The 15,915-nt window shown below is 41.6% G+C and overlaps 1 pseudogene; it reads left to right on the forward strand.

Annotated features, from left to right (window-relative positions):
- Positions 1 to 110: 110 nt before the first annotated feature.
- On the forward strand, positions 111 to 15,398 carry LOC129055009 (zinc finger protein 285-like; annotated as a pseudogene).
- The last annotated feature ends 517 nt before the right edge of the window (positions 15,399 to 15,915 follow it).

A 15,915-nucleotide genomic window follows, 5' to 3' on the forward strand; every position in this document is an offset into this window, starting at 1 on the left:
TTCCAAATGCACGGAAGTCAAAGGCTACCTTCACCCTGGTAGCCTTGCGAATGTCCACTGCTGCGCGCGGGGCTTTCTGGGGATTGTAGTCCATAGGCCTCCTTGCGCATGCGCCATGGTACCAGACGCTAGCTGCGGGCGACATTTTTTGGGATGCTGGGGTGAGTCCCGCGTGGACCGCGCCCCTCTCGGAAGCGTAGCCAGGAATAGGGCTGCAGGATGTGCAGCTGTGACCCGTCCCTGTGGACTGAAGTAGGAGGAGTGGAAGAGGGGACTGGTGACCAATGATAAGGCCTCGTGGGTGGGGTAGGCTGAGGAAGTTCAGCGGCCCCTACCTACCCGGGTTGGGATGGGAAGCGCGTGGGCTCGGTTTGGGGAGCAGCCCTGGGTTTGACAAAACGTGCATCTTCACGTTTCGTGACAGCGACTTGCGCTGTGCCACCTTGGGTCGAGGCTTAGGGTCCAGTCTTGGAATGTGCATCTCTGGATGAGGGCAGAGGGGCGCTGGCTCAGAGTTTGGGAGTAATGGCTGGGGCTGTGCCTCCCTGAATGGGATGAGGGATTTGCTTAAGCAGCTTTTCTCTGGAGATAGAGGATGGCTTGGGCTATTCTCGCTCAGTTTGGCGAGGGCGATTCTGGCTCAGCACCCCTAGGTTCTTGGATGGGGAGTTGTCTTGGGTCTGAACTCTGGATTTTAGCAGCTCTGACTCCATTGGGGCATTTCTGACTTCAGGGAAGAGGTTCCGGCTTCTGGCAATAAGGAAACAACTCAGACTGTAATAACTCAGGAGTTTAATATCACCGCATACATTTTGAAAAGAACGGTCCCAGGCCTGGCGCGGTGCCTCCCTCCTGTAATCCCAGCACTTTGGGTGGATCACGAGGTCAGGAGATCGAGACCATCCTGGCTAACACGGTGAAACCCTGTCTCTACTAAAAAAAAAAAAAAAAAAAAAATTACAAAAAATTTGCCGGGCATGGTGGCGGGCGCCTGTAGTCCCAGCTACTCCGGAGGCTGAGGTTGGAGAATGGTGTGAACCCGGGAGGCGGAGCTTGCAGTGAGCTGAGATCGCGCCACTGCACTCCAGCCTGGGCAACAGAGCGAGACTCTGTCTCAAAAAAAAAAAAAAAAAAAGAAAAGAAAAGAAAAGAACTTCCCCAAATTATTAACTCCATTCTCACCTCACATGCTGTGAGCCAGGGAGTACGGAATTTGAGTATTATAAAGCACATGAGCAAAAGTAAGTGTTAAATTACACTCAACAAATTTGAAATTTCAATGTTCTCTGTATATTTGATAAAGTTAGAGATTTAGTGTTAATTATTTTAGGTGTAATGGCAGCTTTTATTACATTTCTGATCGTGTTTCTGAACAATTGCAGTTCCAGATTCAGCTGCACTTTTCCTCTAGGTCTTCATTCGCTGAAGAGGTTGATATGGGCATCTGGTCTCATTCGTGATGTATTCCTCAGATCAGAGTAGTTGTCAGGTTGAGGGATGAGAAAGGCATTTGTGTGAGAGAGCTGTGTGGACTTTGGCAGATAGGGAAAAAACAAGAGTCCTGAGGTGCCACGTGTCCCATGCCTTTGGCTCCCCACCTTTTCCACCCTGCTGTCTGCCCTGAAAGGCCGCCATTGCCTTCTGGCATTGCTTGTCTTTGGCCAATGGGAAGTCTCAACAGGAAGGTTTGGAGAGAGGAAGAAGTGTGAGTTGGAGGATCTTGTCCCCGAGTTCTCTCTCTGCAGGATTGTCACAGATTAGCTGCCCTTCTAAACAACAGGTCATGGTTTTGGTGGTCCCGGCCACACAGTCCTCTCAGTTCCAGGCTCCAGGGACTGCTCCCTCCCCTTACCTCTTAAGGCCCAGGTAGTATAATGGCACCTCCCTGTCACTTCCCAGGATAGAGCCTTATCCACTCTGATTTCCTTACCCCCAGCCAACACCATTGTAAGCCGTCTGTTTATTAAACTCACCTCAAATTTGAATGTGCCATCTGGTTACTGCCATGGCCCATAGTTGACACAGGCAGAGAGTGTCTGAAGCCAGAAATTCAGGAAACCAAACCCTCAACCATATATGTGTGACTGCATGTGTGGAGATGTGTGCTTGAAAATAAACCTGTCCCATTATTGGCTCTGAAGTGAGAACAGGTACTGGAAGTAGAGGGTGAGTTTATGTCTTTGCACGTGCATGTAATGTATAATATCCAAGCCAATTCTATTTGTGCATTTGTTAATATTAAGAAACACTGATTGAGTGCTTGTTAAATGATAAGATCCTTAGCAAGTACAGTGGATAAAAGACTACGGCTTGTTTTTGTTTGTTTGTTTGTTTGTTTGTTTTTAGGATTTGTAGTTTTTTGACAGGGGAAAGGAAGAGTGTTTCCTTGGTAGGTTTTAACTATTTTCAAATGAGGTAATTCATGCTGTATTAATGACTTGAACATTCCTTATTTTGGCCTTTGTTGGAGCCCAAAATAAGAAGTGATTAATGATGTCTCTTAAAGGTAGTAAAAGAGAGAAAGAGTCAAAGGATTTACCCTAAAGACATTTCATATTCTATTAACCTGATTCTATAACCCTGTGAGCTGCAATTCAAAGGGTAGCCAACAGACCAGTGCCAATAAATGATATTGGTCTGTGACCAGATAATTTGAGAACTTAAGTGTAGATGTTTAAAATTTTGTCTTATTGATTAACATAATAATAACAATTGGGCTTTAATTTGCATACCTTCTTAATTTCCTTTTTCCAGTAATTTCTTTTTACTGTATCTTACCAAAATATCAGTCTGTGACAGACTGAAAGTAACAGCAATAATAATAATAAAAACTAGTCTTTTATGACAGATAGTGTGAGAAGCACTATCTTAGAAGGCAGAAACCTGGTTTTTGGCTTTTATTTTTTAATCTTTGGAGTTTCCACAGTGCTTAAAGTGGCAATTTTATTCAGTAAGTTTCTCCACAAAGGCGAGAGGCAATTGTGTTTACAGGGTTTATCTGATGGAATCCCAATAAAAAATAGACAGAACACTCAAATGGGGTAATTTGAGAAGAGCTTAATAAAGGGACAATCTATAAAGTGGTAGGCAGGCTGTGGTAATCAACAAAGGGTATGGCAATATTTAAGAGCTAGTGATAGCAGGGTAACTTACTGCCTTTAGGACTGAAGGGCTAAGGGAGGAGGCAGTCGCTAAAACCTGAAGAAAGATTCATTGGATGACAGCTGCCTGATGGTGGCCATGAACTTTGGTCAATGGATATGGAACTTAGCCATTCCACAGCAACCTTTAGGGAAAAACCTGGGGGAATAAATATTCTGACTTCACTCTTGTCCCTTCCCTGGATCTCTTGCTGACTTTCCCCATTGGCTGAACCCAACTGGAATCTAATTGGCAAGGGAATTCACTGATATAAGCAGTACAGGAAGGGGCTTTAGTGTATATGAAGTGGCGAGCTTAGAAGGTCTGTCTATCTACTTTGCTACTTGCTGTCTGAGAGCATGTATAGTTCAGTATACCATGAGCATTTCCAGAGCAGAGGATGTGTCTTATATGTCATAGGTGTGTCATCAATATTTGCAAAAGCAGTGGATAGAATGGCTGCTGGAGAGATAGTTTAGGAAGCCAAGAGTCAAGGTGTAGATGTTTAAAAATTTGCATTATTGATTAACATAATAATAAAAATTGGGATTTAATTTGTATATCTTGGCTAATTGCAAGTTCTTTAGACCACAGGCCTGGCCATACAAGGTCAAGTCTTGCATGTAAAAGTGGATATAGCAGAAGGCCCCTGTCATCCTGAGATTTCTCTCTTTTTTTTTTCTTTTTTTTTTTTGAGACAAAGTCTGTCTCTGTTGCACAGGCTGGAGTGCAGTGGTGCAAGCACAGCTCACTGCAGCCTCTGCCTCCCAGGTTCAAGTGATTGTCCTGCCTCAGCCTCCTGAGTAGCTGGGACTACAGATGCCTGCCACCAATCCCAGCTAATTTTGTATTTTTAGTAGAGACAGGATTTCACCATGTTGGTCAGGCTGGTCTCAAACTCCTGGCCTCAAGTGATCTACCTGTCTCAGGTTCCCAAATTGCTGGGGATTACAGGCGTGAGCCACTGTGCCCAGCCCTGAGATTGCTGCTTTATTCAGCAATTCTGGAGCCTTTTTTCCAGCATAATACAGATGTAGATTATGTCAGTTCATTCACAAATCTGAGAAAAGGAAAAGAATGTGCAGGTTTTGACCCAAAAGCTTGAGGAGAGAGATAGGAGTTACACAGTGGTCTGAGATTGAGGGACTGGGGACAAATCTAGGGAAGTCTTGAGGAGGTGGGAGTTCAGTCTGTTCAGAACGAGAAGAGACGATATCTAGGGAGAGAAGGAACTGAGAGAAATTTGTACAGATAAGGAAGGAACCAATGTTGATTTATAACTTGTTGAATCCATGATCTCATGGATTCTTTCTTCCTTGCAGTTCTGCTTTTCCAGAATCCTGCCGTTTCCAAAAGGAAGATGGTATGATTAAGTTCCAGGTAAGTTAAGGGGTTCTTTCTCTTTAAATATACTGTTCATTCTGAGGAACCAGACACTTCTGCTTTCTGAAAGGAGGTCAGCATTTTTTTAATGACTACTATGTATTAGGTACTTCATCTTGCTCATAATGACTTTGTGAGGCAGATGGTTTGACTCCCTTTATAGAAGTGAAGAAACAAACTCACAGATTTCAAGATGTCTACTTTGGTGCTACTCTAAGTGTGGTTCATGTAGCAGTACCAGTCCATGAACTGCTTATCACTGCCCCATGAGGGAAAAAGAATCAAGAGTAAGTTCAGAAACTTTTATAGCAATTTGGTGTTGCCGCAGCATCTGAGTGCATGGGCAGCATATACATGACTATACTCTAAATGTCACTGGTCTCGTTCGATAAGTAACAAGATTTGAATGGGTATCTATTGGTCAGAGTTCAACCAGCAAGGCAGAACCAGTAAGAGATATATATTAAGAGATTTATCTTAAGGAATTGACTTATATGATTATGGAGGCTAACTAGGCAAGTCCAAAATCCACATGGCAGTCCCTCAGGAAGGATGGCCAGAACTCTTAGACACAGACTGAAGCCGCTGTCTATGGGTGGAATTTCTCCACCTCTCAGGGAAGCCTCAGCTCTGCTCATAAGACCTTTTAGTTTTTTGAATCAGACATACTCAGATTAGTTAGAATAATCTCCCTTAAAGTAAACTGATTATGGACTTTAATCACATCTACAAATTATCTTCATAGCAATACCTAGATTTGTGTTTGATTCAATAACTGAGGACTGTAGCTTAGCCAAGTTGTCACATTAAAAAGACCATCACAGTGTGGAGGAAGGATTTTCTTTTAATCATGAACAAAATTAATTATGAAAGTACACAGAAAGAACAAATGGTATTATGAGCCTCCATTTGCAATACCCATCATGCAATTTCAGTGATTAACTTTTTGCCAAAGAGATTTGCTTAATCTCTTTTTCATTTTTTTCTTTCCCAGAGTATTTTAAAGAGGCATGTTATTTTACACTGTATTGGTTTTTCTCTGAGCACATCACTTTTGTATAGTACTTTATTATATATGCAACTAAAATGAATGAGCTCACACTTTTATCCTTCTGCCTGGAAACCATCTTGCCCAAGTCCAAGATTCATTAGGTAAATTTTCTATCTTCTAAATTACAGCAACAGTTTACCAAATGTTCACCACTACATCCAGGTCACCATTTTTCCAACCTCCTATAACAGTGTCCTCAATGGTTACGGCCTGGACCTAAAGCAGATGCCATGAATATTTGGTAGCACTCTGCTGGTTTTGGTTAGCTTGGGTGTGCCCTCATAGTGAAGAGAGAGGGACAAGAGAGCAAGTGAACGCGTGAGATCTGTCAAGGCCCAGGTTAGAACTGGCACATTTTCACTTCTGCTTCATTTTGATAGCCAGAGTAAGTTACATTGCCAAGTCAAAACTAAAGGGGTAAGAAAACACACTCTGGTCCTTTAGTGGGATTAGTGAGTATGGAAGAGGATATTTCTAAACAGCAATCTAATTTACCACATTCTCTATGTATTTCAGTATATATTTCCTAAAATATTGACTAATGAGATAATCAATAATTATTTGGTATTATCTAATACCCAGGCAATAACCAAATTTCCCTGATTATCTCAGAAAATTTTTTAACCGTTGGTTTGTTCAAATGGGATCTTACCAAGGTCTATACTATCATATAGTTGGCTGTTGTGTCTCATAATCTCTTTTAATCTAGAGAAATTTGCCCCTATACTTTATTCTCTCCTGCTATTGACTTGTTGTAGAAACCAAGTTTGGTGTCCTGTGTTCTTTCCTATGTTTGGAATGTATTTGTTTGCTTCCTTTTCTTATCTTTCAATGTGTTATCTATCCACAGTATTTCTTGTAAGTGGAAGCACCAGATGCTTGAATAGATTCAGGTTAAAGGTTTTACAAGAATACTTCATAGATGGTTATACAAGAATACTTAAGACAGGAAAAGATTTATAGATTTTTGCAAGTGTTTATTTGTTGATAAATTTGGTTTCTTAATATTTTGGGGCTCTCCTTGTATCTGCATCCTATGACAATCGCTGCTTAGGCTTCCTACAAGGCATCCATCCAGCTACAACGGTGGTGGAGAAATGAGTGTTTTGTTTTCCCAGGCTCTATAGTTGAGGCAGAGAAGGGAGAATGGGGCGTAGGCTGGGTGAACCTCTATCCCTAACCCCTTCTCCCTACATTTGAACACCCCAAGTAGACTTCAGGGTATCTGTATTTCCTCAATGATTAACTCAAATTCGATTTTATTGCCTCCCACAGAAGAAGGTATACAGTAGTGTTACTGAGAGAGTGATGCTATTAGGACAGCCGTGCTGACTCCCCTAGATTTTGATTTTAATCATTGTCAGATTTGGGTAATTGGACAATTGTTAGGAACATATTCTTTGTGACGTCCTTTGTAACCGCTTACAACTTTCCTTTGAAAGCTCTGCATTATTTAGAGATGCGGAGTCTATTGAGAGAACATATCTGTAAATACTTAACTCTGAGCAGTGTGATATATGCAGCGATAGAAATATTTTATGTAAAAATTGGTTTCTTGATTAGGAGATGGTTATTAATATCAGATTATTCCCCACATCCTTTTGTTTTGAGAAATTTCAAATTATGAGGAAAATGAAAGAATAGCATAATGTGTAATATTCACCTAGATTCACCAATTGTTGACAATCACCCACAAACATATGCATAATATACGTATATACACACATATCTATATTGTATTTTGATGACCCAGTTAGGGATAAATTGCAGGCATTATTATAATTCATCCCTAAATATTTCAGCTTGTATCTCCTAAGAGTAAGAGCATTTTCCTACATTTCCACATTACTGCTAACATACTCAAGAAATTTCACATTGATACCACTATTTTTTAATACCAAGTTGATATCCAAGTGTTCTTAATTATCCTAATAATCTCCCTTTTCTCTATTGTGTTTTTTGAATCTAGGAGCCAGGCTTTTAGTTACCCTGTCTTCTTAGTTCCTTTTAACCTGATAAAAATACATTAATCTGCCATGAAAAAGTGAAAATACCAAATCTTGGTGTGTGATGAGAAATGAACTCATGGAACAGTACTAGACTTGTGTATCAGCACAACACCTTAGTATAGATTTATATGTGACTATTTCCTGGGCTGTATTTTATAATTTGATTAATATTGTCCTTTGGGAATCCCTGATCCAATAGGATTAATATCCTTGTGAGAGATCCTCAACAGAGCTTGCTCTCATTCTCCCTCTGCCATGTAAGGACACAGTGAGAGGACAGCTGTCTACAAGCCAAGAGAAGAAACCTGAATGAAACCTATCTTGGTGGTACTTGATCTTAGACTTTCCAAACTCCAGAACAGTAAGAAGTTAGTTTATTGTTTAACCTAATCAGACTGTGGTATTTTATTAAGGCAGCCCAAACAGACTAAGACCAGTCATTTGCGTGGATGATTGACGTGGCATGTGGTTGATGTTTTAGGAAAGGGTGACATTCAAGGACATGGCTGTTGTCTTCACCACGGAAGAGCTTGCTCTATTGGATAAAACCCAGATAAACCTGTACCAAGATGCGATGCTGGAAAACTTCAGGAAACTCATCTCAGTGGGTGAGTAACTGAGCATCAGACCACTGGACCTGTGTCCTGAAATCGTCATTTCATACCAGATAGAAAACTCCAGTTAGATCACAAAGAGAAACTTTGACTACTGGAAAGAAAACTCCTAAGAGATGCATGTGCAGGTTAGAACCCTGCAGTTAATGAGTTTTTACAGATCAGTGTGAGGATCTGGCCCCTTGTGATGGGTTTGTGAGGGAGCTCTCCCCAAATCTCATACCCCTGGCCTGTGGGCATTCAATGCAGTTAGTAATCACTCCCTCCCCTAATCACACATGTAGGCTCTCATTCTTTCCTTGTATTTCTCAGAATGAGACTTATAAAATTCACACATCACCAAGAGCCTTGATCTATGGGTTGCTTCTGCAGAAAAATCAATGTTTATCCAATGTTTTGGATAAATCAGTGTTAAAGGAACCAAGGGAGAACTTTGGTTTGGTTGGCAGTTACCATAGCCAACACTTACTTGTACGTAGTAAGTGTAACCTAAGTGTTGGCTTATTTGATTACTTTTTGATAAATATCTAACCTCGTTTTCATTTCTCAGAGGTTCATATACCTTTATGTGTTACCTAAGTTTAGTTTATGAGATAGAGATATGGTTTGGCTATATCCCTACCCAAGTCTCATCTTGAATTGTAGCTCCCATAATTCCCACATGTTGTAGGAGGGGCCTGGTAGGAGGTAACTGAATCATGGGGCAGGGGTCTTTCTCATGCTGTTCTTATGAGAGTGACTACGTCTCATGAGATTTGATGGTTTTATAAATTGGTGTTCCCCTCCACAGGCTTTCTCTTTGCCTGCCGCCATGTAGGATGTCCCTTTGCTCTTCCTTCACCTTCTGCCATGATTGTGAGGCCTCCACAGCCATATGGAACTATGAGTCAATTAAACCTCTTTCCTTTATATATTACCCAGTCTTGGGTATGTCTTTATTAGCAACATGAGAATGGACTAATACAGATAGTTACTGTTATCATCCCCCTTTTATGGACGTATTACTCTCTTTTCACACTGCTGATAAAGACATACACGAGACTGGGCAATTTACAATAGATAGAGATGTATTGGACTTACAGTTCCACATCCCTGGGGAGGCCTCATAGTCATGGTGCAAGGTGAAAGTCACGTCTCACATGGTGGTAGACAAGAGAAGAGAGTTTTTGCAGGGAAACTACCCCCCCACCCTTTTTTTTTTCAGTCTGGCTCTGTAGCCAGGCTGCAGTACAGTGGTGCTATCTTGGCTCACTGCAACCTCCAACTACCAAGTTCAGGCAATTCTCCTGCCTTAGCCAACCCAGTATCTGGGAATACAGGCATGCGCCACCATGCCCAGCTAATTTTTGTATTTTTTAGTAGAGACGGGGTTTCACCATGTTGGCCAGGATTGTCTCAATCTCTTGACCTCCTGATCAACCCACTTTGGCCTCCCAAAGTGCTGGGATTACAGGTGTGAGCCACTGCGCCCATTCAGAATCTCCCTTTTAAAAACCATCAGATCTCATGAGACTCATTCACTATCATGACAATAACACAGGAAAGACCCGCCCCCATAATTCAATCGCCCCCTACCGGGTTCCTCCCATGACACATGGGAATTCTGGGAGTTACAATTCAAAATGAGATTTGAGTGGGGACACAGCCAAACCATATTATCCCACCCCAGACCCTCCCAAATCTTATGTCCTTACATTTCAAACCAATCTTGCCTCCCAACAGTCCCACAAAGTCTTAACTCATTTCAGCATTAAGTCAAAAGTACACAGTCCAGTGTCTCATCTGAGACAAGCCAAGTCTCTTCCATATATGAGCCTGTAAAATAAAAAAACAATGTATTTACTTCCTAGATACAGTGCAGGTGCAGGCATTGTGTAAATGCAGCTGTTCCAAATGGGAGAACTTGGCCAAAACAAAGGGGCTACAGGCCCCATGCAAGTCTGAAATCCAACGGGGCAGTCAAATCTTAAAGATCGATAGTGATCTCCTTTGACTCCATGTCTTGCATCCTGGTCACGCTGATGTGACAGATAGATTTCCATGGTCTTGGGCAGCTCCATCCCTGTGGCTCTGCAGAGTATAGTCTCCCTTCCGGCTGCTTTTGTGGGCTGGTGTTGAGTGTTTGTAGCTTCTCCAGGCACACGGTGCAAGCTGTCGGATCTAGCGTTCTGTTGTCTGAAGGACAGTGGCCCTCGTCTCACAGCTCCACTAGGTAGTGCCCTGGTAGGGACTCTGTGTGGGGGCTGTGACATGTGGGAATTATGGGACATGACACCTGGGAATTATGGGAGTTACAATTCAAGAAGAGATTTGGGTGGGGACACAGCCAAACCATATCAATGGACGAAACAGCTGAGTCACAGAATTCATAACTTGCCCATGATCACACAGCTTATAAGAAGAACTAGGACTTGAGCCCTCCTAATCTTGCCCTAGGTCCTGTGTTTTTAATAAATAACCTCGTGAAACCAAAGTGTAATCTGTAAACACAGGACCTTCTACATAAATCTGCATATCCCTGCAGTTGTTTCTCAGACTGCAGGATAAAACCCTCTTGGTGAGTCCTGAAATCAAATTACTGTGTCATAACTAGCAATTTTTAAAAAGCAAAATAGATTAATAGAACAGAAAACAAAAGAATTTATCAAAGTTCATTGCACATTGTATGTAAGTATCAGCTGATAAAACTTCTGTTTTAGTGAGCAGTCTGTGTTGATGTTCGTGCCTATTCCTACTGAATCACAGTGCTGATTTTATTGTGGGTTACAATCAGAACAATTGGGAAACCACTGCTTAAAGCCCATTTGGGGCTGCTCATGGTCTCCCTTTCCCTGATACTATCTTATAAACTAAAGTCACTTTCAATAAAACAACCCAGAAAGGACCTTAAACCAGAAGCAGTATCCAGTGGGAGTTGACCATGATATTCATGCCATTTTGAAACCCATCGTAGGGTCCCAAAAATATGATCATCCTCTTCTGCCTCAGCCCCCCGTTTGTTATATACCACAATCTTGCTTCCCTGGGTGCCAGGCCTTTGACAATCCACAGTATCTGTTCCCCATTCTCATAGTCATGGCTGTTTGAGATTCTGCAATAACTTAAAAGGTAAGAACTTAAGGAAATGGATTATGGGATCTGAGTGGTCTCTATCTTTTCACGAAGACAAAGAACCTCGGGGAACATAAAAAGGCTGTCTCTTAGAGCTTGTCTCAGAGGTTTACATATGCATCCCCGCACAATGCCAGGACGATGTTTCACAGTGTTTATCCCTATTTCAATCCCCATTGCCTTTTTATCCCCGTCCCCTTAAGGCTCACCATGTACAGTTGTGCAGTCTGTACACAAACATACATCATAGTCCTCCATATGACAGTGATGTGAAGGAAGGGAAGCCATCAAGAGATAGAACCTGTTTGTTTCTGAAACCTCTTGTGACCCTTTGTGTCCCTTACTCTGCCCAACATATGAAAAACACTCCATCAATATGTATTATTTCTATACACACATATACTACATAAAATGGGAGCCTTACCCATACTTTTTGTAGCAAGATTATTAAAGTCTTTTTATTGACTACTCTTATAGCAGGGAGGTGAATTTCTTCCTTCATAAATTTTTCCTAAGATTTCCTTTAATTCTTTTTTGCTGTGTGGGGGTTGAAAGGTCTTGCCGTTTCACCCAGGCTGGAATACAGTGGCACAATCTTGGATCACTGCAGCCTCTGCATCACAGGATTAAGCAATCTTCCAACCTCAGATTTCCAAGTAGCTGGGATCATAGGCAAAACCGAGACAATTTTTAATTTTTTTGTAGAGATGCGATCTCACCGTACTGCCCAGCCTGGTCTTAATCTCCTGAACTTGAGTGACCCTCCCACCTCAGCCTCTGAAATTGTTGCTATGACAAGCATAAGCCACTGCACCTGGCCAAGATTTCTCTTAATTTCCCTACAATACTTGATTTCTAATTGGCAGCTCACAGGTTAGAATTATTGTTGCTCTAACTGTTTCACATGTCAATGGAAGCCAGGGACAACTTCCCACCCCATCATATTTCATTTTCTCAAAACCTCTGGACAGGTGATTCACAAATTCTCTTTCTTCTCATGGGAGATGGGATAAAAAAACATTTTGAATCTTCAGGAAAAGGGGTTAAATTGCCTTTCTCAAGAAGTGCTTCATTGCTGGCAGATTTGGAAACAAAGGATCCGAGATTTAAGTGTGAGTCAGGATTATATCATGAACCTTCAAGAACAGTGTTCCCCACATTTAGAAGATGTTTACCTCTGTGAAGAGTGGGCAGGCATGTCTCTTCAGATTTCTGAAAACAAAAACTATGGATTAAATGCCATTATCAAAAATCGAGATATCACAGCATGGCAAAGCCTGACACAGGTTCTTAACCCAGAATCTTGGAAGAAAGCCAACATAATGACCGAGCCCCAGAAATCTCAGGGAAGATATAAGGGAATTTACGTGGAAAAGAAATTCTACAGACGTGCTTGGCATGATGACAGCCTCAATTGGACCTCACGTGATCATCATGAGTCCCAAGAATGTAAAGGAGAGGACCCTGGTAGACACCCCAACTGTGGGAAAAACTTGAGTATGAAACCAACAGTTGAACAACGTGATGCGGCCCATGCTTTACCACAGCCTTTCACATGTAATAACTGTGGGGTGGCCTTTGCAGATGATACAGATCCTCGTGTCAATCACAGCACTCACCTAGGAGAAAAATCTTATAAATGTGACCAGTATGGAAAGAACTTAAGTCGGAACCAATATTTTATCATTCATTGTAAAAGCCACTCAGAAGAGACTCCCTATGAATTCTACGAATGGCCTACAGGCTGCTAACAGAGCTCAGACTTTCCCAGATGTCAGAAAGTCCCCTCAGGAGACAATCCCTACAAATGTAAAGAATGTGGCAAGGGCTTCAGGTGCAACTCCTCCCTTCACAACCATCATCGAGTCCACAAAGGGGAGATGCCCTACAAATGCGACTTATGTGGGAAAGCGTTTGGATTTAGGTCACTTCTTTGTATTCATCAGGGAGTACACACAGGGAAAAAGCCCTACAAATGGTGAAGAGTGTGGGAAGGGCTTTGAACAGTACTCCAACCTTCTTATGCATCAGAGAGTCCACACTGGAGAGAAGCCCTACAAATCCAGTGAGTGTGGCAAGTGTTTTAGTTCAAGCTCCGTTCTTCAAGTCCACTGGAGGTTTCACACAGGGGGGAAACCTTATAAGTGTGGTGAGTGTGGAAAGGGCTTCAGCCAAAGTACACAGCTTCACATTCACCAGAGAGTCCACACAGGGGAGAAACCATACAAATGCAATGTGTGTGGAAAGGATTTTGCTTATAGCTCTGTTCTTCACACTCATCAGAGAGTTCACACTGGAGAAAAACCATATAAATGTGAAGTGTGTGGAAAGTGCTTTAGTTACAGTTCATATTTTCACTTCCATCAGAGTGATCACACCAGAGAGAAACTATATAAATGTGATGAGTGTGGTAAAGGCTTCAGCCGGAATTCAGATCTTCATGTTCATCTCAGAGTCCACACAGGACAGAGGCCCTATAAGTGTAAGGCATGTGGTAAGGGCTTCAGTCGTAATTCACACCTCCTTGCCCAACAGAGAGTGCATATATATGAGACACAGCACACACATTGTGAGCATGGCAAAGACCTTCTGACTCATCAAAGACTACATGAGCAGAGAGAAACATTATAAACGTAGTAAGTCAGGGTTAAATTAGGAAAACAGAAGCCACACTGTATTCCAGATAATAGAAGCTTACTCAGCCTGTGGGAGGGCTGGGGGAGCAAAAGACAGGGACAATGCCATCGACAATGTCAGCCCGCAGCACTGGGGTGTGCCAGGCAAGTATTGTGGATTTCAAGAACTTCTGTATGCTACAATGGCAAAGTAGGTTACTCTTGACAAATGGGTGGTTTGTGGTAGTGTTTGTAGTTAGAGGTCAAATTTCCATTAAAGGGTGTATCCAGGAAAAAATTCTAATTGGGATGATTATGGTAAGGTCTTCAGTTTAGCCAAAGTCCCTAGATTTTTTTTAGTCCCCAACGGAAAAATATTCTCTGTATGAAGAACATTCAAAAGTGTGCTCAGAAATGAAACCAATGCTCTTACTATGAAAGAATATTAGTACTCAGGTTTTCTATGAGATTCTCTGCACAGGCAAGAAGCTCTGCAGAAGTGACATTTGAAGGATGCGGCAAAGGCAGTGCTGTATTAATCACACTGGTTCCATTTCCTTGCAAATAAGAAGACTCTATTCCTCAGTAACTCTTGCAGTTAAGAGTGTGCCCATGTTTGAGTTCTAGCCAATGGAGTATGAGCAAAAGTGATACAAGCCACTTTCAGGTCTAGCCTTTATAAACATCCTCAGGCTTCTCTATCCCTGCCAAGGTGACCTTGGAGGCTGCTTATTCCAGACTGGGTCGATAGAAGGTCGCTATCTGATCTGTGTTGGATTTCTTTTTAGAGTAAGAAATAAAAATTCATTGTGTCTCACCACTGAGAGTTTTAGTGGTTTAATTTTTACTGCAGCATTACCTAGGCCATCCTGACTAGCATGGAGGGATTTTATAGCAATATGTCTCATTGTCATTGGAGTCCACATACAGAAGCAACATTGTAATTCAGAGTTCAAAGCTTTTAAGACTTTAAGGCTTGATGTGGCAGTGCAACCATCTAAAATGGTATGGATGGGACTTCTCCAGTGATAACCTTCATTCTTTGGTGTGTACACCAAAAAGAAATGTTCAAGATTATATAGCTGTGGTAAAACTTTACTGAAAAGTACAACCCACAGACGTAAGAAATCTCATACAATAGAGAAACTCTGTAGTGTGGGAGCTGAATAAATTTGTCAGCTCACACATTAAATGCAATTAAAAATTAACTAGAATAGGTGTTCTGTGGTTAGTCTTAATAAAATTAATTGAATAAAGCTAACATTTACTAAAGTGAGCAATAACATGTAAAAAACCAACAGTGTTCATTTCAGACTGATGCAGTCTTCTTCTCAGCAGACTTGTATAATAATGGGTTTTTAAAGGGTGCTCTTTCTGTCAGCTTCCTCCCAAAATTGTCATTTAATTGGGGATAACAGATGAATTCGAGAGGCGATCTCTTTGCTCTTTTTTTTTTTTTTTTTTTTGGAAACAGGGTATTGCTCTGTCACCCAGGTGGCTGGAGTGCAGTGGCCTGATCATGCTCACTGCTGAAGCCTTGAACTCCTGGGCTCAAGTGATCCTCCTGCCTCAGCCTCCTGAGTAGCTGGGAGTACAGGCATATACCACCATGTTCAGCTAATGTTTTCTTTAAAAAATTTGCTTGTAGAGATGGGGTCTTGCTTTATTTCCCAGGTTAGTCTCATTCTGGTTTCAAGTGATCTTCCTACCTCAGCTTCCCAAAGTGCAGGGATTACAAGTGTGGGCCACTGCACTCAGCCCACAATGTCTTTTATTTTTTCTTCAAAAACAATGTCCTTTTTTGTTTTAATTGACTTATAGGTTTCTTCATTTGGTTCATGGTTTATTCCTAGTTTTTCCTTCATTACATTTTCCTGCCAGTTATAGTTTGTAAATAGAATAGGCAGTCAAGTGCAAATAAAACCGTCCCTGAATTGTCATTTTCTTACTGATCAGGTGGATAAGAGTGAAGTATTTTAAAAATTCTATGT

This window comes from Pongo abelii, chromosome 13 (assembly GCF_028885655.2).
Source record: "Pongo abelii isolate AG06213 chromosome 13, NHGRI_mPonAbe1-v2.0_pri, whole genome shotgun sequence".
Classification (NCBI taxonomy): Eukaryota; Metazoa; Chordata; class Mammalia; order Primates; family Hominidae; genus Pongo; species Pongo abelii.